This window comes from Giraffa tippelskirchi, chromosome X, assembly GCF_054371585.1.
Source record: "Giraffa tippelskirchi isolate mGirTip1 chromosome X, T2T-mGirTip1v1.2.pri, whole genome shotgun sequence".
NCBI lineage: Eukaryota > Metazoa > Chordata > Mammalia > Artiodactyla > Giraffidae > Giraffa > Giraffa tippelskirchi.
The window spans coordinates 110014562-110037818 of NC_137289.1; the positions used below are offsets into that span (position 1 = coordinate 110014562).

The following is a 23257-nucleotide window of genomic DNA, read 5'->3' on the forward strand; positions in this document are numbered from 1 at the left end:
AAATAGATACTGAAGCCACAATTAGACATTCCTAAATCTCCACCCAAACAGCCAAACTTAAAAGGACCAACAATACTAAGTGCTAAGGAAGAACATCAACTACACTGATGGTAGGATTCTAAACTAGTACAAATACTTGAGAAATCTGCCAGTATTTACTGAAGTTAAACACACATTACCCTACAATCCAGCAATTTCACTTCTGGGTGTATACCAAAGAGACCATCAAAAGACACATACTGGACTTCCAAGGTGGTCCAATGGTTAAGACCTGTGCTGCCAACGCAGAGGACACAGGTTTGATCCCTGGTCGGGGAACTAAGATCCCAGACGCTGCACCACAAGGCCAAAAAAATAAAAAAAGTAAACCTATATAGGAGGTAAGCCACTCATTTAAACTTAATCAAAGATAATATCAAACTTCCCTTGGGAGTCTAAGGCACTGGTTTTCAAAGTGTGGTCCACTAAGAGCCTTTCAGTAGATCTAACAGATCAAAATTGTTTTCACAAATGAGATGACATTATTTGCCATTTTCACTGTCATTTTCTCTCGAGTATACAGTGGAGTTCTTCCAGAGTCTATATGATGCACAAACTGAAGAAAGTAGTAGACAGAGACTCCATCTTTTTTCTTTTTTTATTAAGTCAGATTAGAAATTTTGCAAAAACATTTTAAAAATGTCACTTTTAACTTGTTTTGGAAGTTATTTTACATGAAAGTATTATTTACATTAACATGCAATGAATTTTATTTTCAAACACACAAAAAGTTTTTAAATGTCTCTGTTTTAGTTTCTAATATAGTAAGTATCAATGGACAGAACCCCACAGAAACAAAAGCTCCTTGGGGCCCTCGATAATTATAAATGGGTCCTGAGACCAGTAAGTTTAAGAATGACTGGCCTACTGATAAACAATAAAAATGATAAGCTTCTTTTGCTACTTCTCTTAAAGTGATGAAAAAAAAACCAAGGTTATCAACATTTTCTCTGAAACCATCTGTGCCAGACAAAAATCACTGCTATTACATTTATCTGCATACTTTCTTAAAGCTTAATCTAGACTTCAGATGAAAACTTAACCAAACTTTAAAGCTGCTCTGCAGCCAAGAAATTATACCTCTGGCTAGCAAGTCTGTAATCCCTAAATTCACACTACAAGCTGTTGGGGAAGCACAATTAACCCACAGGACACTAAACAAAATAAAGCCCTCCACACACACACACACACACACACACACACACGCACAACCAAAAACAAGGGAGAGGAAAAATTCAAATTACATTATCTCTCCCTACTTGTCAATCCCATGCTAACTAATAGGCTTAGGCCTATTAACTCTTAAAAAACAACCACAACAAAAAAAACCCTTTTCCGATGTTCCTTTACTTGAAAATATCTCTTCTGTAAGACTCCAGTTTTTTCCACATCTCTAGGGATACAGATAAAATTTACTAACTTAAAAAAAAATAAAGTTCCTTAAGTCATCTCTTATCCAACACCTTGGTTTTACAGATAAGTGTAGTGAGGACTCAGGTTAGTTAAGTGATTTAACATACAGAGGGGGATACTAGAATTACATCAGCCCTTCTGACTCCAAATCCAGTACACTTTCACTGACTACATCATTTTCATTTCAAATATGAAAAGTTTTTTAAAACAAAAAACTCTCCAAAATAGGAGTCAGTGGGGTTACTGCAATTATTTAAACAATAACATTATTCATCTATTTTGTGTATCAATCTATTTAAAAAACTGTAAAATATCACCTATACAAACTATGGAGAGCCTACAGTTAACACTTAACTGGATGCCAGCCAGATTCTAGTCCCCTACGTGCTGAGGGAAAGGGTTAGTTATATGAGAAAAAAAAAAAGGGCATGTGCTTTGAAAATCCACTGTTTAAGTAGTGGAGCCACATTGAGAAATAGTCATTCTGTAACACAGATTCCTTTCTCCTGATGACCGTTCAATAGATCTGAACAGAAAGAAGCTCTCAGTGGAGAGAGTGGGGGAAAGGAGTTTAAAGGGAAGATAATAAAGGTTTTTAGCTAAGTACTTGTTTTTTAAGGCTTTCCAGGTGGCGCTAGTGGTAAAGAACCTGTCTCCCAATGCAGGAGAAGTAAGAGACACAGGCTCAATCCCTGGGTTGGGAAGATCCCCCTGGTGGAGGAAATGGCCACCCACTCCAGTATTCTTGCCTGGAAAATTCCATGGACAGATGAGCCTGGCAGGCTACAGTCCATAGGGTAGCAGAGTCAGACAAGCGACTTACCACACACTCCATTCAGTGACACAGAAGCCAGAGCATCATCCTCACATAAGTGAAGTCTCAGGTACCTCCTTTACTCCACTCCCCCTAAACCACTCTTTTATCTTCAGTCATGCGTGCGTACATGCATGCTCAGTTGCTCAGGTGTGTCTGACTCTCTGTGATTCCATGGATTGTAGCCCACCAGGCTCCTCAGTCCATGGGATTCTCCAGGTGAAAATATTGGAGTGGGTTGCCATTTCCTTCTCCAGGGGATCTTCCCGATCTAGGGATTGAACCCGGGTCTCCTGCATTGCAGGCAAATTCTTTACCGACTGAGCTACGAGGGAGAAAATAAAGACCACTTCCTACTGTAGAGAATCAGAAAATAGTTCATGAAGATGGCTTGTGAGCTAGGTGGCAGGCTAGCCACAAAGGGGAGACAGAGTTCCAAAAGTAAAGCCATGGGAACTGCGAAGACTAGAGCCTCCACATCAACTATGGATAGTTTGATTAGGTGGGAGAACAAGAAGTAACCTCTGAAAAGTAGATGGCAATTACATCAAAATGACCTATTTGGGTAAAGCTGACATGGTAAAGAGTTTTGAGCAGTATTTGGGAAGAAAGAAGGAAGAGAAATGGCAGTACTTGAAGAACCTGATTTTTGCGGCTGTGTAGATGAATAGAGGGCTCCCCAGGTGGCGCAGTGGTAAAGAATCTGCCTGCCAAAGACACAAGAGAAGATCCCAAGATTGGGAAGCTCCCCTGAAGTAGGAAATGGTAACCCACTCCAGTATTCTTGCCTGGAGAATCCCTATGGACAGAGGAGCCTGACGGGCTACAGTCCCTGGGGTTGCAAAAGAGTCGGTCATGACTGAGCTACTAAACAGCATCGACAGATGAACAGAAGCCAAAGAATCTTTCCATTAGTCTCCTTTCACTGACATGATTCTTCTTCCACGATGCACTGAGGATAACTAAGGTAATCCTCGTGTACTATGCGTGTGTCTTCAGTTGTGTTTGACTCTGTGCGACCCTAAGGACCGCAGCCTGCTAAGCTCCTCTGTCCATGGGATTTTCCAGTAGAAGCAATTCAAGATAGCTGACAGGTAGCTCTGATAATGACATTCATTATGAGACGGAGACTTCATTGGGCTTCTCCAAACCTCAGCCCAGACTCACAGTCTCTCTCACCCCAGTTCAGCATGCTTCAAGTTAAAAACTCTCAAGAATTTTGGAGAGCTATATTGTACACTTGATACTAATACCGTATGTCAGTTACATTCAACAACAACAAAAAAAAGAATTTTGGTAACTGATTGATATCTATGTACAGAGAACACAGTAAACATATATACACAGACAGGTTAAATATAAGAAAATGAGACTTTCTGTAGTCATTTCCACAAGAGTCCGGGCAAACGCTGTACATAGGCAGTACCCTCCTTTCATACATAATGCATTCCTGAAAACGTGACAGAAGTCAAATATTTCAAACCCAACAACAGATTCACATGTTTATAGGCGTTTTTCCAACTCTCAGTCTGAGTAAAGGAAAGTATTATAAAATCCCTAATTACACTTCTCCTTTCACATATAAGCTTTATTACATACTCGCCATACTTAATTTCCATTTTGTTCTAATTATTTCATTCACCACGGAACAAAGTCAACCAACATAACAAATGAGCAGAACCTAATCCAGTAAGGTTAAAGATTCATATCCCCAATCAGTTCCTTGCCTCAAAGGCATTAGGTTTGAGCCCTCAAGCTGATGCACTTTTGCTTTCCTACTCATTTTATAAAAGGGCAAAATACAATTGAACTTGCAAATTAACACACAAGACAGTGCTGTACAAATATAGCATAATTGCCGAAACAGAACTGTTCTCAGACAGGCAATACTACCGTGCAATAAAAAGACATTTGCTTCATTTCAGCTAATGGAGAGAAGTCTGAATGTGACTTAAAGAAGAGAGGTTACTTCCCTGGTGGTCCAGTGGTTAAGAATCTACCTTCCAATGCAGGGGATGCACATTCAGTCCCTGATTAGGTAATTAAGATTTCACACAACTCGGGGCAACTAATAAGCCCAGGCACCACAACCAGAGATGCCCTTGTACCACTAAGGACGAGTCCATGTACCACAACGAAGACCCAGCGCAACTTCCCCCACCAAAAAAAGAAAAAAAAGAAGGGAGGTTAATACATGGTGTATTAAAAATACTGAGTATACAAAAATCTTATGTATCACAGTTGAGGACTAACATGTTTCAATGGGAAAAAATACAGAAACAGGAAACAGAGCTCAAAGTTCTTGTAAGAAATCCACAGTCACTATACATATATATTTAGACAATTAACTCGTACCTCCTTTCCCAGTCCACAGCACAGTTTAAAGGGGGAGGCGGGGGGAGAGGGAAATAAGACTGGAACCAGGACTAACAACAGTGAAAATAAACATTGAGAAAGAAAGATAGCTTAAGGGAAAAAAAAAATTTATTCAAAACAGTCTGTGACCTTTTTAGTGTATATGCGAACCATCCTTAAACTTCAATAGCTACCAAAGAAGAAAAGCAAAAAATACATAAAATGAAACAGGCCAAAAATAGTTATACTCCTGATGTTACTCCCACTAGCAAAGAACAGAAAGCCCCTAAACGGGGGATTGAAGAAAAGGCAAGAGAAGTGGGGACGCACACAAAGTGTACCAAGAATCCTGAGTCAAATGAACCGAGGACAGGGAAAAGAAAGTTTTAAACAGCAGGAAAGTTGGAAAATCATGTTAAAATCAACTTCATGATTTTTGAGCAATATTTACCAAAGCAGTATCTAAAAAAGGAGCAGCAGAGTGAGGAGGGACCCAAAACAGCGTCTTCTAGGGTGAACAAACAGCACACTCTGAAGTCCTGAGGCAGAAGTGAGGCAGAGGACAGGAGGGAACATGACTTAGTAAACTGATCATCTGATGAGAACCTTTAACACACAGCTAATAATAAGGTTGCTTCTACATGACGGAATTATCAGGGGGTGGAGTCTGTGTGTTTTGCTCCTTGCTTTCATTCTCCTATGCTACCCAAACTTTTTAACAGAATAAGTAACAGTAATTTCATAATAAGATAATAAAAAAATATATATGTAACATCTCTAGAAAGCTTTCCATCAAATAATAAATTAGTTTTAAGTATTTAAATGCAAGTTTTGGTGTTCTGAAAAGTTCACTTAAACAGAATATTATCCCCTAAGAAATCAAATTAATGAATATTTTGATAACGAACCTTTCCAATTTAGCTTTCCTTTAACATGAGTATCAAATACCACTGCACTGCTTTTAAAATGGTGCTCTTTGTCCCCAGACTCCAGCTCTAAAGGGTTTGTGGAAATTAATTTTTAAACTCCCTCCAACTAGTATGTATAATGGGGACAACTCTGTTTTGTTCACCTTGTGTATCCGTTACCTGGTATAATACTACACAATAGGCATTTAACGTGTAATCATCGAATTTAAAGTACAAAGGAAAACAAAATATATTCAAAAAAATTAGACAAAGCGATTAACCTGAAGAAAAGTAGGATACGCCGGATTTCATCTCTAAACCAGTAATTCTCCAAGAGTAGTTATGTGCTTGGGAGTTGTTAGAAATGAATGTTCTTGGGCCCCATTCCATACTTACTGAATCAAACTCTGGAGGCAGGACCCAGCAATCTATTTTAACAAGCCCTCCAGGTTTGAGAACCAATGCTCCATACCAGGGCTGCCAAACTACAATCACAGATCAAATCTAGCCTCCTGTTTTTATACAGCCCACAAACTTGAGAATGGATTTCACACAGGGTCATTTACAATCAACTTGATGGCAGAGCATCCGAACTTTAAACTCCCAATAGGCAAAATACTGTATTGTTAGTCTTCCCCCCATTTTATGCCTTTCATTAGACCAGAATTTGGAGAAGGCAATGGCAACCCACTCCAGTACTCTTGCCTGGAAAATCCCATGGATGGAGGAGCCTGGTGGGCTGCAGTCCATGGGGTCGCTAAGAGTCGGACACGACTGAGCGACTTCACTTTAACTTTTCCCTTTCATGCACTGGAGAAGGAAATGGCAACCCACCCCAGTATTCTTGCCTGGAGAATCTCGTCTATGGGGTCGCACAGAGTCGGACACAACTGAAGCAACTTAGCAGTAGCAGACCAGAATTACAATTAATTGTACTCAATTATCATTATAGTTTAACTTTTATCAACAAAAAATTTACCTAATAGCTTTGATTTTGCCTCTTAGAATGCAAAGACTAAAGTCTATAATATTTACAATCTGGCCCTTTACAAGAAACACCTTGCTGATCCCTGCTCCGAACTCAGGCAGTGTTATCAAGGAAAGGCCAAATCATTCCACACTACCTAGGCAGAACATGGGTCTAATACCACATAATTTCCTTATCGAAGTTAAACAGTGTAGACTTACTTAGAAGTTCTAAGTAGCCAGCTGAAAGAAAAGATCAGAACACAGAAAGGAAAGCAACTACCTAAAGTTACAACTCTTAATAATCACCAAAGTCAGTAGGAAGGAAATGGACATTAACACATGGACAGGAAAAAGAGATTTCTCCTACTCCCTTTCTTTCTAAATTTTCTTCTCTTCCCACTTCATAGGCTCTGTAGCAGAGGATCGGATCCAAGACAACCAGCCCGAAACTGTCCCAAGGAAAACAATTCTCTGGTAACAGTTGGCCAATTAAAGTGTTCAAAGCATACATGATTGATCAGTTATAGAAAAGATAAACAGAAAGGGGCCATAATATAATGATACATCAATTTTGTACAGGCCATTCTAGACATCAGGAGTCAAACATTCCCCCAAATGTTGCCATTCAGGCAAAGTTATTGTTTACAACATTGGAGGGACGTTTCTTTTTGTTTTGGGGGGTTTGTTTGTTTCTTGGCCATATGGTGAGCCATGTGGGATCTTATATATAGTTCCCCAACAGGGATGGAACCCATGCCCCCTGCAGTGGAAGCAGAGTTTTAACCACAGGGCCACCAGGAAAGCCCCGGTAAACAATGTTATTCTATGTGCTCTGTAATACACAGAGGTAAAGGACAGAATCTCTGACCTTACTTATCCATTATTAAGAAGAGATTTTAAGTGTGAATTTTGAATCACTACAAAGGTTATGGAGTCCAAAGAATTCAGTAATTAACGTGACTTGTTAGATATGGAAATAGCTTCACACAGAAGCTAGTCTACGCACACTAGCTTAGTGAAGTTACTTAGTTTGTTGAGCCATGTTCCACACCTGAAAAACAAGGAGTTTGACTAGATCCTTCCAGGACTTCCAGGACTGCTCATCATAAAAGGATTATTTGGTCAAGTTAAGTGACTCCCAGTAATAAAGAGAATGGGGGGGGGGGCCCCCGCAAAGAAGTAGAGAAATCATACTAAGAAAATGAACTAAACGTCCAACAAATAATTATTGAAAGTCTACGTGCCAGGCATATGTCAATGACTTAGGATCTTGAATCTGATCAGATAGATGCCACCAACCTAAAAAGAATTTGAAGAACTAATAAAATTAATCAAAGCATCTGAACAAAATAAGTAAGACAAACAAAAAACATACAAGCAGTGCAGAGATAACTGACAGAACATCAATACAGAAAAGCAATGGTAAAATTACGGCTGACACCCGAGTATGTAGTAATTACTGGCCCAAAATTAAAAGCATCCTAAGTACGGCTATTTCTAAAACCAATACTAAAAGAATACATTTCTGCTGTACTTGACATTTGGGCTCACTGGAGAAGGCTGGCATTCATAAGGAAACTCTATTTAATTTACTTAAAGAGAATAAAAGGTAAAGGCAAATTCCACTGGCGTAAACCATAACTAAGCATATTTCTTGCATGCGTGCATGCTCAGTTGCTTCAGTCGTGTCTGACTCTATGTGACCCCATGGACTGTAGCCCGCCAGGCTCCTCTGTTCATGGGATTTCCCAGGCAAGAATATGGAGTGCTGGCTTACCATGCCCTCCTCCAGGGGATCTTCCTGACCCAGGGATCAAACTCATCTCTCCTGCATTGCAGGTGAATTATTTACCGCTGAGCCACCAGGGAAGCCCCAGCATATTTCTTGTAACAACTTAATTAAGGCCCCTTTTATGAAGCACAATAAGTAATAACAAAATTAGAGCTAGGAAGGACTTGAGAGACCAGCTAGTCCAATGGCCCTCACTTCATATAACAAAAGCTTCCAGACAACAGTAATCTCTAGCACAGTGCCTGGCACATGGTAGATGCCAAATAAATATTTGATGAAAAGAAAACTAATGCCTCCACAGGTATTAATAATGTTAGTATTAAAGCTGAAACTCTAAGAAGATCCTCAGTAAGAGATAATGAATAAATACATGTGTGAACTCAGAATCTCATCTTCCTTTTTCTAAAATACACTGCCAAAAAATAACCTAGCTGCTCATCAGAATCATATTCTTAGTTTTTAAATGCCAGTTGCTACCTCAAATCTACTCAATTATAATCTCCAGAGAATAAGACCTAAGCAAATACATTTTGAAAAAGTTGCACAGGTGATTCGATACACAGCTCAACTAGAAAATTGTTAGACAGTGACTGTAGAACTGGAAACCCGCTAGCTATGAAATGCATGTAGAGAGTGTGTGTGTACTGAGGCCCAAAAGACTAGCACAGGCACATTTGAAGAAAAAAATTTATGTAACATATTTCATCTTAACAGTATGCCTTTTCACACCATATTCCTTAAAAGCGTATTACATTGATCATTACTTTATATGCAATAGTAATAACTGAACGATAAATTCAAACTCAGACCTTTCATATCTTTTTTCCTTATGATGGACCCTACAGCATAGAAAATAGGAAGACAGTGATCATTAACGTAACAGATCTGTGACAAATCGTGTGACACCTTAAGGATGCTCACAGACCGTATTAGCAGCCTTCTCATATAGAATTTAGCACAACTGAACCAAGGGAATTAAGAGAAACACCAAATAAAGGTGTTATTGCTATTTCATTCATCCCATAAAATTATCAACCAATACTGCAAAAAAAGCAAAATAAAAATCTTCATTTTGAAATTTTTTTATGAAAATTACACTGATTTTAAACTAAAATTGAGTTCTCAAATTGAGATAACAGAAATTCACATGATACTAAATGTTCACTTATGGGATGTTTTAAATAAATTGCTGGGAGAGAAATGTCTGATGTTGCATCTTTTAGGAATCTTAAGTTGCTTTACGTTATTTTAGTCATAAACAGATCCACCAACTAAACTATCAACCTGAACGTGTTAGGAAACATATGGAAGGGGAAGGAAGAACCTATTTGCAGCAGTTTTAGCATTTCCCTTAGTCAATCAAGATATTTCCAAAATTGCAGACTATTATATTTTTATTAAAATTTTAATCTAAAGCCTCTCTGGTACAGGAAACAGATGTCCCGTTTAAAAAAAAATAATAATAATTGGTGTCATTTTACTAACAAGGCAGAGTAGTCGAAGCACCACTACTTGAACCTGACAGACCTTAGTCCTTTGTTTAATGGAAATAATATTTAAGATCCACATATGGTGTCAAATGGAGTGTTTAACATAGTGCTGGCACATAATTCAACAAATGACAATTGTTGTGATAACGGAAAACAGTTAAGGAAGAAAAAACCATCTTATTTATCCACTGGAAAGTTCAGTAAGAACATGCTACCAGCAGTTAACAGTGGTTTTTCAACCCTGACAGCGTGACAATCACCCACAGTCCTTTTAAAAGACACCTCTGCCCAGGGCCCATGTCAGACCAATTAATAAGTCTTTGGGAGCCGGACCCAGGCATTAGTTTTTGTTTTGTTTTTTAAAAAACTTCCCTAAGTGATTTTAACGTACAGTCAGTCAGACCAATTAATAAGTCTTTGGGAGCCGGACCCAGGCATTAGTTTTTGTTTTGTTTTTTAAAAAACTTCCCTAAGTGATTTTAACGTACAGTCAGGGTTGAGGTTGAATGCATTAAACCTTTTCTAAACATTGTTCGACTCCATGTTAAAACTAGAAGAGAATTTAGCAATAAATACAATACCTTTCAAAGATACAGCTCCTCAAAGAACTACATAGACACTAAAACCCCATTTTCCAAATTCTTGGGGAAAATATTTCAAGATTCAGAAAACATATCACCACTAAGAAAAATATAATGCAGGCTATCATAAAAGCATTACACAGTTTAAAATTAAAAACAAAAAAAAACAACATAAAAACACACCAACTAGCTCCACAAGCACAGAATAAAATTCCCCTACCCCTGTAATTGTCCAAAACATTTATAAGAGAACTAATCCTTTAAAACAACTTTCTTTAACCTGATTTAAACAAAGTTTGGTTGTAATATAAAAATTCCGAAAGTACAAAAATTGTTATTTTTAAAATTCTTACGAAACAAACAACAAGCTTACGAAACAATGAGCTGAAAGAAAGAATGCTTGCTGTGCCCAACTAATCAAGAACTTGAGGACTAGCAAATTCATGAGAAAAATCCATTTTCAAAAACGAAGCAGCATTATTAATATCATATCAGAAGAATTATCTTTAAGGAGGTATCGATAAAATATCTCGTCTTCTTGAGATGTCAGAAAATTTATTTCAAAGGCCTGGGTGAAAAAAAAAGACCCAAAGTAAATCCTCCTGAAGCATTTTCATTGATAAAACAAGAAAACTATGTAAAACCAAGGGATTCCAGTAATTTGATGAAAGGTAACATCTGCCCTTCAAAGTTCCTTTCTGAAGAATTTAGATTCTCAGATTCTAGATTCATAGATTCCTGTATGGTTTTTGCTGTTATTTAATCCCTCCAGCAATTTTCTCTCTCAGAAACTACCAAGGTCAGCAAACAAAAGAAACGGCGAGAGAACATTAAGATAACAGGTTAAGAGCTACAAATTGTGTTCCTGCAAAAAATATAGGGAACAGGGTAGAGGAAGAAAAACACGTATAGTTCAAAAGCATCATTTTTAAATGAGAGAAAACAAAACATAATCAGCTATCAGAAACATTTTGAGTTAGCCCCTGGTGTATTAATTCCAAATGCTTCTTTTTCACTCTAATCCAAGCGCTGTTAGAAGTATGACAAAGCACATGGGTTATAAAATTGAGAATGTTGACATCTTTGTATATTTAACGCATAAATCTTTCATAACTATGAAGGCATTTGCTAAAACCAAAATGGCAGCCCACCGAATCAGTCCAGTAAAATCTAAAGAAGAGTTTGTAGTCTCTATTTTTAAGTTCAAGTGTACGGATTAACAAAGCCAAGCGAGTCACGGTTAAGGAGTCCTTACCGTATAATCACTAAGAATGGATAATGCGCTCCAAAAGAGGTTAAGTACCTGCTGAAAAGTTTCTTAAATCAAAGACTCCCGAATTCTTCCTCAAAAGTTAAGGTTTACCAATGTTATGGAGATTCAGGGGGACTCGAGGGTTTCCAGGTCAGACAACGCTGCACAAGTCTTTCCCCCGCCTCGAAATGAAGCGTGACTATTTAACCATGAACCCGCTCACATACATTCAAAGACAATCTGAAGAAATTACACACACCTGTAAACTGCACGACGGAAAACCCAATTAACATTTTAAGTATGGAACTTCCAAATAATAACAAGCTTAATTTAAGCAGATTCTGTTGAAGAGCTTAAAAATCCCCGGATAAGTTCCAGTCGCCCCAGAAATCCACACAAATACTGCAAAACACGTATACACCTGCTCCATAACTCTTGAATATTTCACAATGAATGAAAAATATACCATTTCTCAAACCCGAAGCCTCACGTCACAAGAATCCGAAGATTTTATCATTAACCAACTCGCACATGCTAGTACTTTTTTTTTTTTTTGCAGAAACAGTTAAAAATGTAAAAGTGGTGGGTCCAAGCTCTCTGGGAAGCGATTTCTGCATCAAAACATCTTCCGCAGCTTTGGCCCTCCGTAAATGAAGGGGGGCAAGGGAGGTGGAGGAGGCCGACAACCCGGCTCCGGCTCCCAGACCCCAGGGTCCAGGAGAAGCTGCGGGTTATCGCGGGAGGGTAGGGGGGAGGTGGACAAGTCGGCGGGCCCGATAGCCAGGCGTAGCCGAGGCCTAGCTCTACGGCTCCAATCACTCCACCTCAGTAATGGCGTTTGGTGTCAAGTGGAACGAGACTGGGAAGGAGAGCGATTGCGAGCCCGCCGAGCCCCGGGCTGCAAGCCCCGAGGCCTGGGGGCGACGAGCCCCCGGCGCCGACCCGGCCGTGGGCTGCGGATGCGGGGGTTGCACGCCGCGCCCGGAGACTCCATCCTCCGACTCGGCCCCAGACAGGACGGGAAGGGGAGGAGGGGGGAGGGACGGAGCCGTCAGCCATTTTCCCTTACAGTCCAAAACACACAGACACGCTCCCGGGACGCCGGCTCAGCGTGGAACGGAGCCCCGCGCCCCCACCCGCGCCGCGCGCGCCCGCCCCGCCCGAGGCCCACGACCGAGAGTCGGGGAGCCCCCGGCCGGGCCTGCGGCCGCGGCGACAGAAACCGCGCACACGCACACCCCCTCGCCCTCCTCCCCTTCCCTCCCCTCCCCTCCCCTCGATCCAGCTGTTGGCCCCGGAAAAGCGCGGCGTCCCGGCGCTGCTGGCTACTCACCGCACGACACAGGCGTCTTCTCTTAAGAAGCAAGACACGCGGAGGCGACAATCAAGGCTCAGTCCCGGGACAAGGCCGACCCTGGGTGCATCCCAGGCCCAAGGGTGACGGGCGACAAAGTGTGTCGAGAGACCGTAGGCGTAGGGACCGGGGAACTGCACAGGGGCACCGGAATTCGCTGCTCGCCGCGCCCGCCTTGCAGGAGAGGTGGCCGCGGCCGCCTCCTCCTCCCCCTCCTACTCAGCCGGCGGCGGCCCTCTTCCCCCTTCTCGCCTCGGGCTGAGGCTCTTTCTGAGCGCAGACGGGCTCCGGGCGGTGCGTTTCTCCTGCGTCACCTCCTCCTGCTCCTCCTCCCGCAGTGGCGGCTTCACCTTCCACTGGTCGCCGCCTCTGTCCCCGCTCCGGGCCTGCTCGCTCTGCTGCGGCTTGCTCCTAGCACCCGGCGCACAGCGAAGCACCGGGCGCAGAAGCAGCCGCCTCCCGCGAGGCCTGTGAGCTGAGCGATACGGGGAGGGGCTCCGCACGGTAGAGGCCCGGACGGGCCGGGTGCAGGGAGGTTGCGGCTCCGGCGGCGGCGGAGACTAGCTTCCGCAGCCGCGGATGCCCGTCCTCTTCAATATGGCGGATCCGGCAAACCAAAAAAAAAAAAAAAAAAAAACCGCTCGGCCAGTGGCGGCGGCGGTAGCGGTAGCAGCAGCAGTGGCGGCGGTGGAGGCAGCAGCGCTAAGGCGCAGACTCCTACAAGCCCCAGCACCGCCCAGACCCGAGGTTCCCCGCCCCCGCCAAGCCCCGCCCCTCACGGGGCCAGCCCCTGAGCCCTCCTCCTACACCCCACCCCCCTTCTCACTCAGCTGCTTCTTCTGCTCTCCTTTTTCTCCCCCGTCCAGCCGGGGCGGTCTTCCGCCGGGGAAGAATGGCTCCCGCCTCCGGGAAAGCCAGGCCAGGCGAGAGACGCTTGGAATTCGGGGAGCTGGGGTGGGGGAAGGGAGGAAAATGCGGTCAAGATCTTTCAAACAGGGCTGTTTCTTTCGGCCGGGCCCTCCAGGGTCGCACTACGGCCAGGAACTGTTCATGCCCCTCGCCTCTGGGGCGGTGTGAGGGCAGAAGGGGGAGGACGGGCAAAAGCGGGGGTGGGGCGGCCCGAAAGGATCTGGCACGCCGGAGAAGGAGCTGGGATGTCGGGATTGGCCGGGTGCGTGGCCAGGACAGAGTTAACCGCGCAAGTCACAGTCGCGTCGCTAGGAGTTTGACTCGGGCCGCTTGTTTTGTTCCATTGTGAACGAGGCCCCGCCGCCGAGTGCCCGGATGATGACGTCACCAACCTCCCCGTTTTCCGGGATTGTGGGGGGAGGGGTAGCGGATCCAGAGACCGCGCGCTGGGCGGTCGCCCTCGGAGTGGTTGGGGGGGGGTCCCAGTGGCACAGCTGACCCTCGTCACGTGTTTCTTGAGCCGGCCAGGCCCATGGGGCGGGTACCTTGCGGGGGCCGTGGTGCGAGGTGCCAAGGGCCAACCACCTGCTCCTTGCAGATAGGGAGAAGGTGTGGCTATCTCCTGCGGCGGCAGGGGGGAGTTGGGAGTGGGGGCCCTCTCCCCAATCTTAGAAGCAGGTGTTGTGAGAAGTTCATCCAGGTGATCCTGCAGCACCTGTGCCAGAAAGCATTTGGGCTCCTTCACAGCCTGACCGTGACCTGCCACCCTTTGGAGCCTTAAAACATCAAAGAGAACACTGTTAGGTGCCACTGGTGGCAGAGCAAATGTACCAAGATTAGCCTCATACCAAATCATCAGCACAATTCAGTGTTAGAACCCGGAAGGGCCTTACGAACCTATGACATCCATGTCATGGATTATTTTCTACATGTTTATATTCCAACGTGAAGCCTATCAGGGTAATCGCAAATAAATGGGGTGCAAGGAAAATACAGCCTGTCTTGAATGCCCAGCTAAAGAGAAAAGAAATGCAGCTCCTAATTTAAGCACAGATACTCTTTGGACGTAAAAAATGCTGTGGACACCAAATTGTATGCAAAATTATAGCAAAACCCTAAAAAATAAAATTATATTTTGTGTAGAACAGAAATGGATTTAGTGGCTACAATTAAGTTCCTTTTTAATAAACGGTTGTTAAAATGGAGTCCAAACTAGGATGACACCAAGAGAGCATAATGTTATTCAGTCAGTTCAGTTCAGTTGCTCAGTCGTGTCCGACTCTTTGCGACCCCATGAATCGCAGCATGCCAGGCCTCCCTGTCCATCACCAACTCCTGGCTGGAGTTTACCCAAACTATTAGTACGTTAAATTTTGAGGGCTTCCCTGGTGGTCCGGTGGTTAAGAATCCATCTCCCAATGCAGTGGACACAGGTCCAAGCCCTGATCTGAGAAGATGCCACATGCTAGGAGGCAACTAAGCCGTGAGCCACAACTACTGAGCCTGAGTGCCCTAGAGCCCGTGCTCTGCAGCAAGAGAAGTCACCCCAGTGAGAAGCCCAGGCAGGGCAACTAGAGAGTAGCCCCCATTTTCCGCTACTAGAGAAAACCCACGCCCAGCAATGAAGACCTAACGCAGCAAAAAATAAACATTAAAAATAATTGTTAACTATTTCCGTATACAGTAGTAAACTATACAAAGTTTTCACTATAAAAATCATCCAATAAAGTGTCCAAGACACAAAATTCATAGGCCTAATAATTGACACCACGTTTAATCTTATTTTTATAACTATTTCCATGAATGGATTGTCTTTTCCACTAGGGTATGAGCTCCTAAAGAGTAGACTACCATCCACATACACTCCAAAGTGAATGGTTGTCTTATTTAATCCTCAGAACCCCATGAGATAGCCAGAACATTTATTACTATTGATGTTAAATAACAGAAAGGATAAGTGATTTTCACAAGGTCACCAGACAGGATTGGTAAATGTTGAACATAAGTCTTTTACCCCTATCAAAACTGCACCTTTAGGGACTTCCCTGGTGACTTAAGATTCCGAGCTCACAATGCAGGGGGTCTGAGTTTGATCCCGGGTCAGGGAACTAGATCCCACATGTTGCAGCTAAGAGTTTGAAAGTTACAACTAAGACCCAGCACAGCCAACTAAATAATTACTTAAAATAAAAAAATTTTAAATGCATCTTTAAAAGGATGTCACTGTCAACATTGTACATGTGGCTCAAACCAGGGAAAGAAAAAGAACTACAAGGCATTCAGGTAAGAAAGGAACACTTAAACTACTATTTGCAGATGACATAATCTTGTATGTAGAAAACCCTGGTGAATACACTATAAAAAAATTATTAGAGGGACTTCTCTGGTGGTCCAGAGGTTAAGAATCCTCTTGCCAATACAGGGGACACAGGTTCAATCCCTGGTCCAGGGAAGATCCCATATGCCACGGAGCAACTAAGTCCATGCGCCACAGCTACTGAGCACACACTCTAGTGCCTACGAGCCATAACTACTGAAGCCCATGCATCCTAGAGCCCATGTGCCGCAACACCGAAGTCACTGCAATGAGAAACCCATGCAACCACAACTAGAGTAGCCCCCGTTTGCCAAAATCAGAGAGAGCTTGGGCGCAGCAATGAAGACCCAGTGCGGAAAAACAAACAAACAAAAAACAAACTATTAGAGCTAATAAATGAGTTTAGCAAGATTGCAGTATAGAAGGTCAATATTTTAAAACTCAATTATATTTTTATATGCCAGCAATCAACAATCTAAAAATGAAATTAAGAAAACAATTCTACTTCCAATAGCATCAAAAAGAATAAAATACTAATGAATGAATTTAAGTAAAGGACAAGATTGGTATACTGAAAACTACAAAACATCATTGAAAAATTAAAGATCAAAAGAAATGGAAAAACAGCCAGTGTTTAACAATTAAAAGATTTAAAATTGTTAAGATAGGAGTACTCCCCAAATATATCTACAGAGTCAACCCACTCCTTACCAAAATCCCAGCTGGGTTTTTTGCAATATGCACAATGAAAAGATGCTTAACATCATTAGACATTAGGGAAATGCAAATCAAAACCATGAGAAGAAGCCACTTCACACCCATTAGGATGACTGTTATCAAAAAGTGGAAAATAACAAGTGTTGGCAAGGATGTGGAAAGCTTGGAACTCTTGTACACTGCTGGTGGACAATGTAAAATGATGCAGCCAACATTTGGCAATTTGGAAAAAGAGTTTGGCAATTCCCCAAAGAGCTAAACTTAAATCATCATATGATCCCGCAATTCCACTCTGAAGTATGCTGCTGCTGCTGCTAAGTCGCTTCAGTCGTGTCTGACTCTGTGCGACCCCATAGACGGCAGCCCACCAGGCTCCGCCTTCCCTGGGATTCTCCAGGCAAGAATACTGGAGTGGGTTGCCATTTCCTTCTCCAGTGCATGAAAGTGAAAAGTGAAAATGAAGTCGCTCAGTCGTGTCTGACTCTTAGCGACCCCATGGACTGCAGCCTACCAGGCTCCTCCGTCCATGGGATTTTCCAGGCAAGAGTACTGGAGTGGGGTGCCATTGCCTTCTCCACTCTGAAGTATATACCCACAAGAATTGAAAGCAGCTGCTGCTGCTGCTGCTAAGTCGCTTCAGTCGTGTCTGACTCTATGCGACCCTATGGACAGCAGCCCACCAGGCTCCTCTGTCCACAGGATTCTCTAGACAAGAATACTGGAGTGGGTTGCCATTTCCTTCTCCAAAGACAGTATGGTACTGACACAAAAACAGACAGATTAGTGGAATAGAATAGATAGATGGCAGCCCACCAGGCTTCCCCTGTCCCCGGGATTCTCCAGCAAGAATACTGGAATGGGTTGCCATTCCTTCTCCAATGCATGAAAGTGAAAAGTGAAAGTGAAGTCGCTCAGTTGTGTCTGACTCCTAGGGACCCTGTGGGCTGCAGCCTACAAGGCTCCTCCATCCATGGGATTTTCCAGGCAAGAGTACTGGAGTGGGTTGCCATTGCCTTCTCCGGATTGAAAGCAGGGACTCAAACAAATACCTGTTCACCCATATTCACATCAGCATTGTTCACAATAGCCAAAATGGGGACACAATTCAGATGTTCATCAACAGATGAGTGGAAAAACAAAATGTATTATAAACATTCAATGGACTGTTAGACTTAAAAAGGAATGACATTTCAATACATGCTACAAATGGATGGACCTTGAAAACATTGTGCTCAGTGAAAGAAGTCAGACATAAAATGTCAAGTATCATATGATTCCACTTAATGAGGTACCTATAATACACAAATTCATAGAGACAACAGGGCTTCCCTGGTGGCTCAGAAGGTAAAGAATCCATCTACAACGCAGGTTTGCTGCCTGGGTCGGGAAGATCCCCTGGAGAAGGGAATGGCAACCCACTCCAGTATTCTTGCCTGGAGAATTCCCATGAACAGAGGAGCCTGGCAAGCTACAGTCCATGGGGTGGCAAAAAGTTGGACACAACTGAGCAACTAAGCACACACATAGAGACAACAAGTAGGATAGAGGTTACCTGGGTTGGGGGAAGGAGAGAATGAACAGTAATTGTTTAACAGGTACAGTGTCTGTTTGCAGTGATGAAAAAGTTCTGGAAATCGAAAGTGGTGGAAGTTGCACAGCATTGTAAATGCCAGTTAAGCCAATGAATGGTACACATTTTAAAATTTTATGTTATATACATTTTACCAATTTTTTCCTACTTACAATGTTGTGCAAGTAGGAAAAAATCAATGTCATATGCTTTAGCCTAAACTATATCCCCATCAGTAGTTCTAGGGGGACTTAGTCCACAAAGTCAGCAGCAACTCATTCCTTTCTCTGCTCTTTGGAGCTACCCAGTGTGCACCACAGCTCTCAGGGTGGGTGTGGCCTATAAGACTGCCCCCTTTTGACACCTTCCACTTGCTTCCCTCGAAGCTCAGTTGGTAAAGAATCTGCCTGCAATTCAGGAGACCCAGGTTTGATCCCTGGGTTGGGAAGATCCCCTGGAGAAGGAAATGGCAACCCACTCCAGTATTCATGCCTGGAGAATCCCATGGACAGAGGAGCCTGGCAGGTTACAGTCCATTGGGTCACAAAGAGTCCAATAGGACTGAAGAGTCCATGGGGTCACAAGAGTTGGACACGACTTAGGGACTAAACCACCACCACTCAGTTAATGGGATAGAAAAGGAACAGTTTTAAATTTAAAGAATAGGGCTTCTCAGGTGGCCCAGTGGTAAAGAATTCGCCTGCCAATGCAGGAGACGCAAGACACTCGGGTGCAATCCCTGGATAGGGAAGATCCCCTGGAGGAGGAAATGGCAACCAACTCCAGTATTCTTGCCTGGAGAACCCATGGACAGAGGAGCCTGGCAGGCTACAGTCCACTGGGTCACAAAGAGTCCAATAGGACTGAACGACTGAGCACAGCACAGCACAAGTTTAAAGAATAGGTTCAATGTCACAGTACAGCTCCTTAAAGTCCATATAGTCCAAGGCTTCCTTCTTAGGTCTTTTATTTTGGTTTCTCTTTTCTAACACCTGTCCTTTAGGTTTAAAACTGACTTTTTACTTCCTAGTTCTGCCTTGGTACAGCAAAGCCTTATTATATCACATTTCCTCATAAAATTTCCCAATATACTCTTATTTCCATGATCCCCCAGAAAAGCTTGATAAGTTTATTCATTACTTCATAGTACACTTTACTTAAAGAATAGACAGAATTTCCTGAACAAATTGTTATTATTGAATACTTTCAGGGCTACACATTTCAAAGTTCTACAGGCAAAGTGTTAAATGCTTCACTCCTGCAGAAGTGTCTTCTAGGTTAATGGCCAAGCTAATATAAAAACGGAAGGATCTTTGATAATATATCCCCTAGAGAAGGCTTTGTGATTTGACTGGAATGAAGAAAGTCCACAGTGACTGAGTATTTTAACATAAAAATATGAGAACTAAGAATCTGAGGATATGGCCCCATTTCATCTTCCTTCATGACATCAAGCAGAGAATGAAGCCAGGGAGAAAAGGTACAACATAAAAGATCACAGCTGATAATATGCTAGTGCTCAAGGATATTCAGTTGAATTTTAGACACCAGTGCCTAGAACAGACATGCTTAAAAATAGTTCGTCCATCCTGCTCTGAGAGGATCTCTCTGAAACGGACTTATTCCCAGTCAAGCACTTGGTTACAGTCCAGGTTATTATTTGACTTATTTTACTCTAGAATTTTTGGTTCTCTTGGGTATTACTTAAGTTTTGAAGGGTTCTATTTCATATATTTCACATAAACCACAGTGCAAAATAATCTGATCCTTTAAATGTGTTTTTACTAGCACAGGCTTGCTATTTCATCTAAGCGAGAGAAGTACATATTTTCCCAGTTGGAGAGTAACAACTGCGCGTCTAGAGAAGCCTGAATCTTCCTTTCACCAGTTTGTGGCACAGGTGAGCTGCTTGAGAATGACTTCTGGCTGCTAATTAGGCTTCTCTCCTGCTCTTATCCTAGCTCTAATAAACTCAGAGCTCCTCAACAGTGGTATAGCAAGGCTCTGTCCACGTATCTGTCCAGAAGATTCCAAACTTTCCAAGTCTTACTTAGCTAAACTATATGCCTCATGATTTAAATGTGGACGTGCAAAGTCGACCTGATCTTCTCAACCATTTTCACAATCAAAATGGCACTGCGGTTACCCTGCCCCCAAGATGCTACCATTTACCTGCTGTGCGTGCGTGCGTGCGTGTGTGCGTGCGTGCAAAGTCACTTCAGTCGTGTCTGACTCTTTGCAACCCTATGGACTGTAGCCCACCAGGCTCCTCTGTCCATGGAATTCTCCAGGCAAGAATACTATAGTAGGTTGCCATGCCCTCCTCCAGGGGATCTTCCCCACCCAGGGATTGAACCCACTTCTCTTATGTCACCTGAATTGGCAGGCTGGTTCTGAGGGCACCACTTGGGAAGCCCTCATTTAGCTGCTACAGGATGCCAAATCATAGTGGAAAGTTCCAAGGCAGGAGAAGCTATTTGCACTCTGCATAGGGGTCAGGCTGAAACCAAGAAGCTGTAGATTGGAAGCCTGGGCCTTAAAACACATTTTTCTGGATAAATGTTATTGACTTTCCAATTAGAGCCAAAAGCCAATCCTCAGTCATCCATTAAGGCTTTGAGATGCCAAATGTTAACTAGATACTCAGAGTATCTGCAGGAGTATTTGAGGCCGAGTACCTCTTGAAGAACGGCTTCCCTTGTAGCTCAGTTGGTAAAGAATCTGCCTGCAACGCAGGAGACCTGAGTTCGATTCCTGGGTCAGGAAGATCCCATAGAGAAGGAAATGGCAACCCACTCAGTATTCTTGCCTGGAGAATCCCATAGACAGAGGAACCTGGCAGGCTACAGTCCATGGGGTCACAAGAGTCAGACACGACTTAGCGACTCAACTACCACAGTCTAAAAAATGACAGAATGATCTCTGTTCATTTCCAAGGCAAACCATTCAATATCAAGGTAATCCAAGTCTATGCCCCAACCAGTAATGGTGAAGAAGCTGAAGTTCAACCGTTCTATGAAGACGTACAAGACCTTCTAGAATTACCACCCCAAAAAGATGTCCTTCTCATTATAGGGGACTGGAATGCAAAAGTAGAAGTCAAGAAATACCTGGAGTAACAGGCAAATTTGGCCTTGGAGTACAGAATGAAGCAGGGCAAAGGCTAATAGAGTTTTGCCAAGAGAACGCACTGGTCATGCAAACACTCTCTTCCAACAACACAAGAGAAGACTCTACACATGGACATCACCAGATGGTCAACGCCGAAATCAGATTGATTATATTCTTTGCAGCCAAAGATGGAGAAGCTCTATACAGTCAGCAAAAACAAGACCGGGAGCTGACTGTGGCTCAGATCATGAACTCCTTATTGCCAAATTCAGACTTAAATTGAAGAAAGTAGGGAAAACCACTAGACCTTTCAGGTATGACCTAAATCAAATCCCTTATGATTATACAGTGGAAGTGAGAAATAGATTCAAGGGATTAGATCTGATAGAGTGCCTGAAGAACTATGAATGGAGGCTTGTGACATTGTACAGGAGATAGTGATCAAGACCATCCCCAAGAAAATGAAATACAAAAAGGCAAAATGGTTGTCTGAGGAGGCCTTATTAAATAGCTGAGAAAAGAAGAGCAGTGAAAGGCAAAACAGAAAAGGAAAGATATACCCATTTCAATGCAGAGTTCCAAATAATAGCAAAGAGAGATAAGAAAGCCTTCCTCAGTGATCAGTGCAAAGAAATAGAGGAAAACAACAGAATGGGAAAGACTAGAGATCTCTTCAAGAAAATTAGAGATACCAGGGGAACATTTCATGCAAAGATGGGCACAATAAAGGACAGAAATGGTATGGACCTAATAGAAGCAGAAGATATTAAGAAGAGGTGGCAAGAATACACAGAAGAACTGTACTAAAAAAGATCTTCAGGACCCAGATAATCACGATGGTGTGACCACTGACCTAGAGCCAGACACCCTGGAATGTGAAGTCAAGTGGGCCTTAGGAAGCATCACTACGAACAAAGCTAGTGGAGGTGATGGAATTCCAGTTGAGCTATTTCAAATCCTAAAAGATGATTCTGGGAAAGTGCTGCATGCAATATGCCAGCAAATTTGGAAAACTCAGCAGTGGCCACAGGATTGGAAAAGGTCAGTTTTCATTCCAATCCCAAAGAAAGGCAATGCCAAAGAATGCTCAAACTACTGCACAATTGCACTCATCTCACAGGCTAGCAAAGTAATGCTCAAAATTCTCCAAGCCAGGCTTCAACAGTACGTGAACCATGAACTTCCAGATATTCAAGCTGGATTTAGAAAAGGCAGGGGAACCAGATATCAAATTGCCAATACCCACTGGATCACCGAAAAAGCAAGAGAGTTCCAGAAAAACATCTATTTCTGCTTTATTGACTATGCCAAAGCCTTTGACTGTGTGGATCACAACAAACTGTGGAAAATTTTTAAAGTAATGGGAATACCAGACCACCTGACCTGCCTCCTGAGAAATCTGTATGCAGGTCAAGAAGCAACAGTTAGAACTGGACATGGAACAAGAGACTGGTGCCAAATTGGGAAAGGAGTATGTCAAGGCTGTACATTGTCACCCTGCTTATTTAACTTATATGCAGAGTACATCATGCGAAATGCCAGGCTGGATGAAGCACAAGCTGGAATCAAGATTGCCAGGAGAAATATCAATAACCTAAGACATGCAGATGATACCACCCTTACAGCAGAAAGCAAAGAACTAAAGAACCTCTTGATGAAAGTGAAA

General features: G+C 42.8%; 1 protein-coding gene across 6 annotated transcripts in view; it reads right to left on the minus strand.

Annotated features, from left to right (window-relative positions):
• The window catches only part of USP9X (ubiquitin specific peptidase 9 X-linked), a 139298-nt gene that overhangs the window by 103699 nt on the left and 12342 nt on the right, over window positions 1–23257 (minus strand). For 4 of the 6 annotated variants that reach the window (XM_081564467.1, XM_081564464.1, XM_081564466.1 and 1 more), the window contains exon 1: window positions 12947–13566. The exons of the other annotated variants lie outside the window; for them this stretch is intronic. The gene's annotated coding sequence lies outside the window, so the exon portion shown is untranslated. Of the gene's footprint in view, window positions 1–12946; window positions 13567–23257 lie in introns of those variants that run through there. 6 annotated transcript variants of the gene reach the window in all.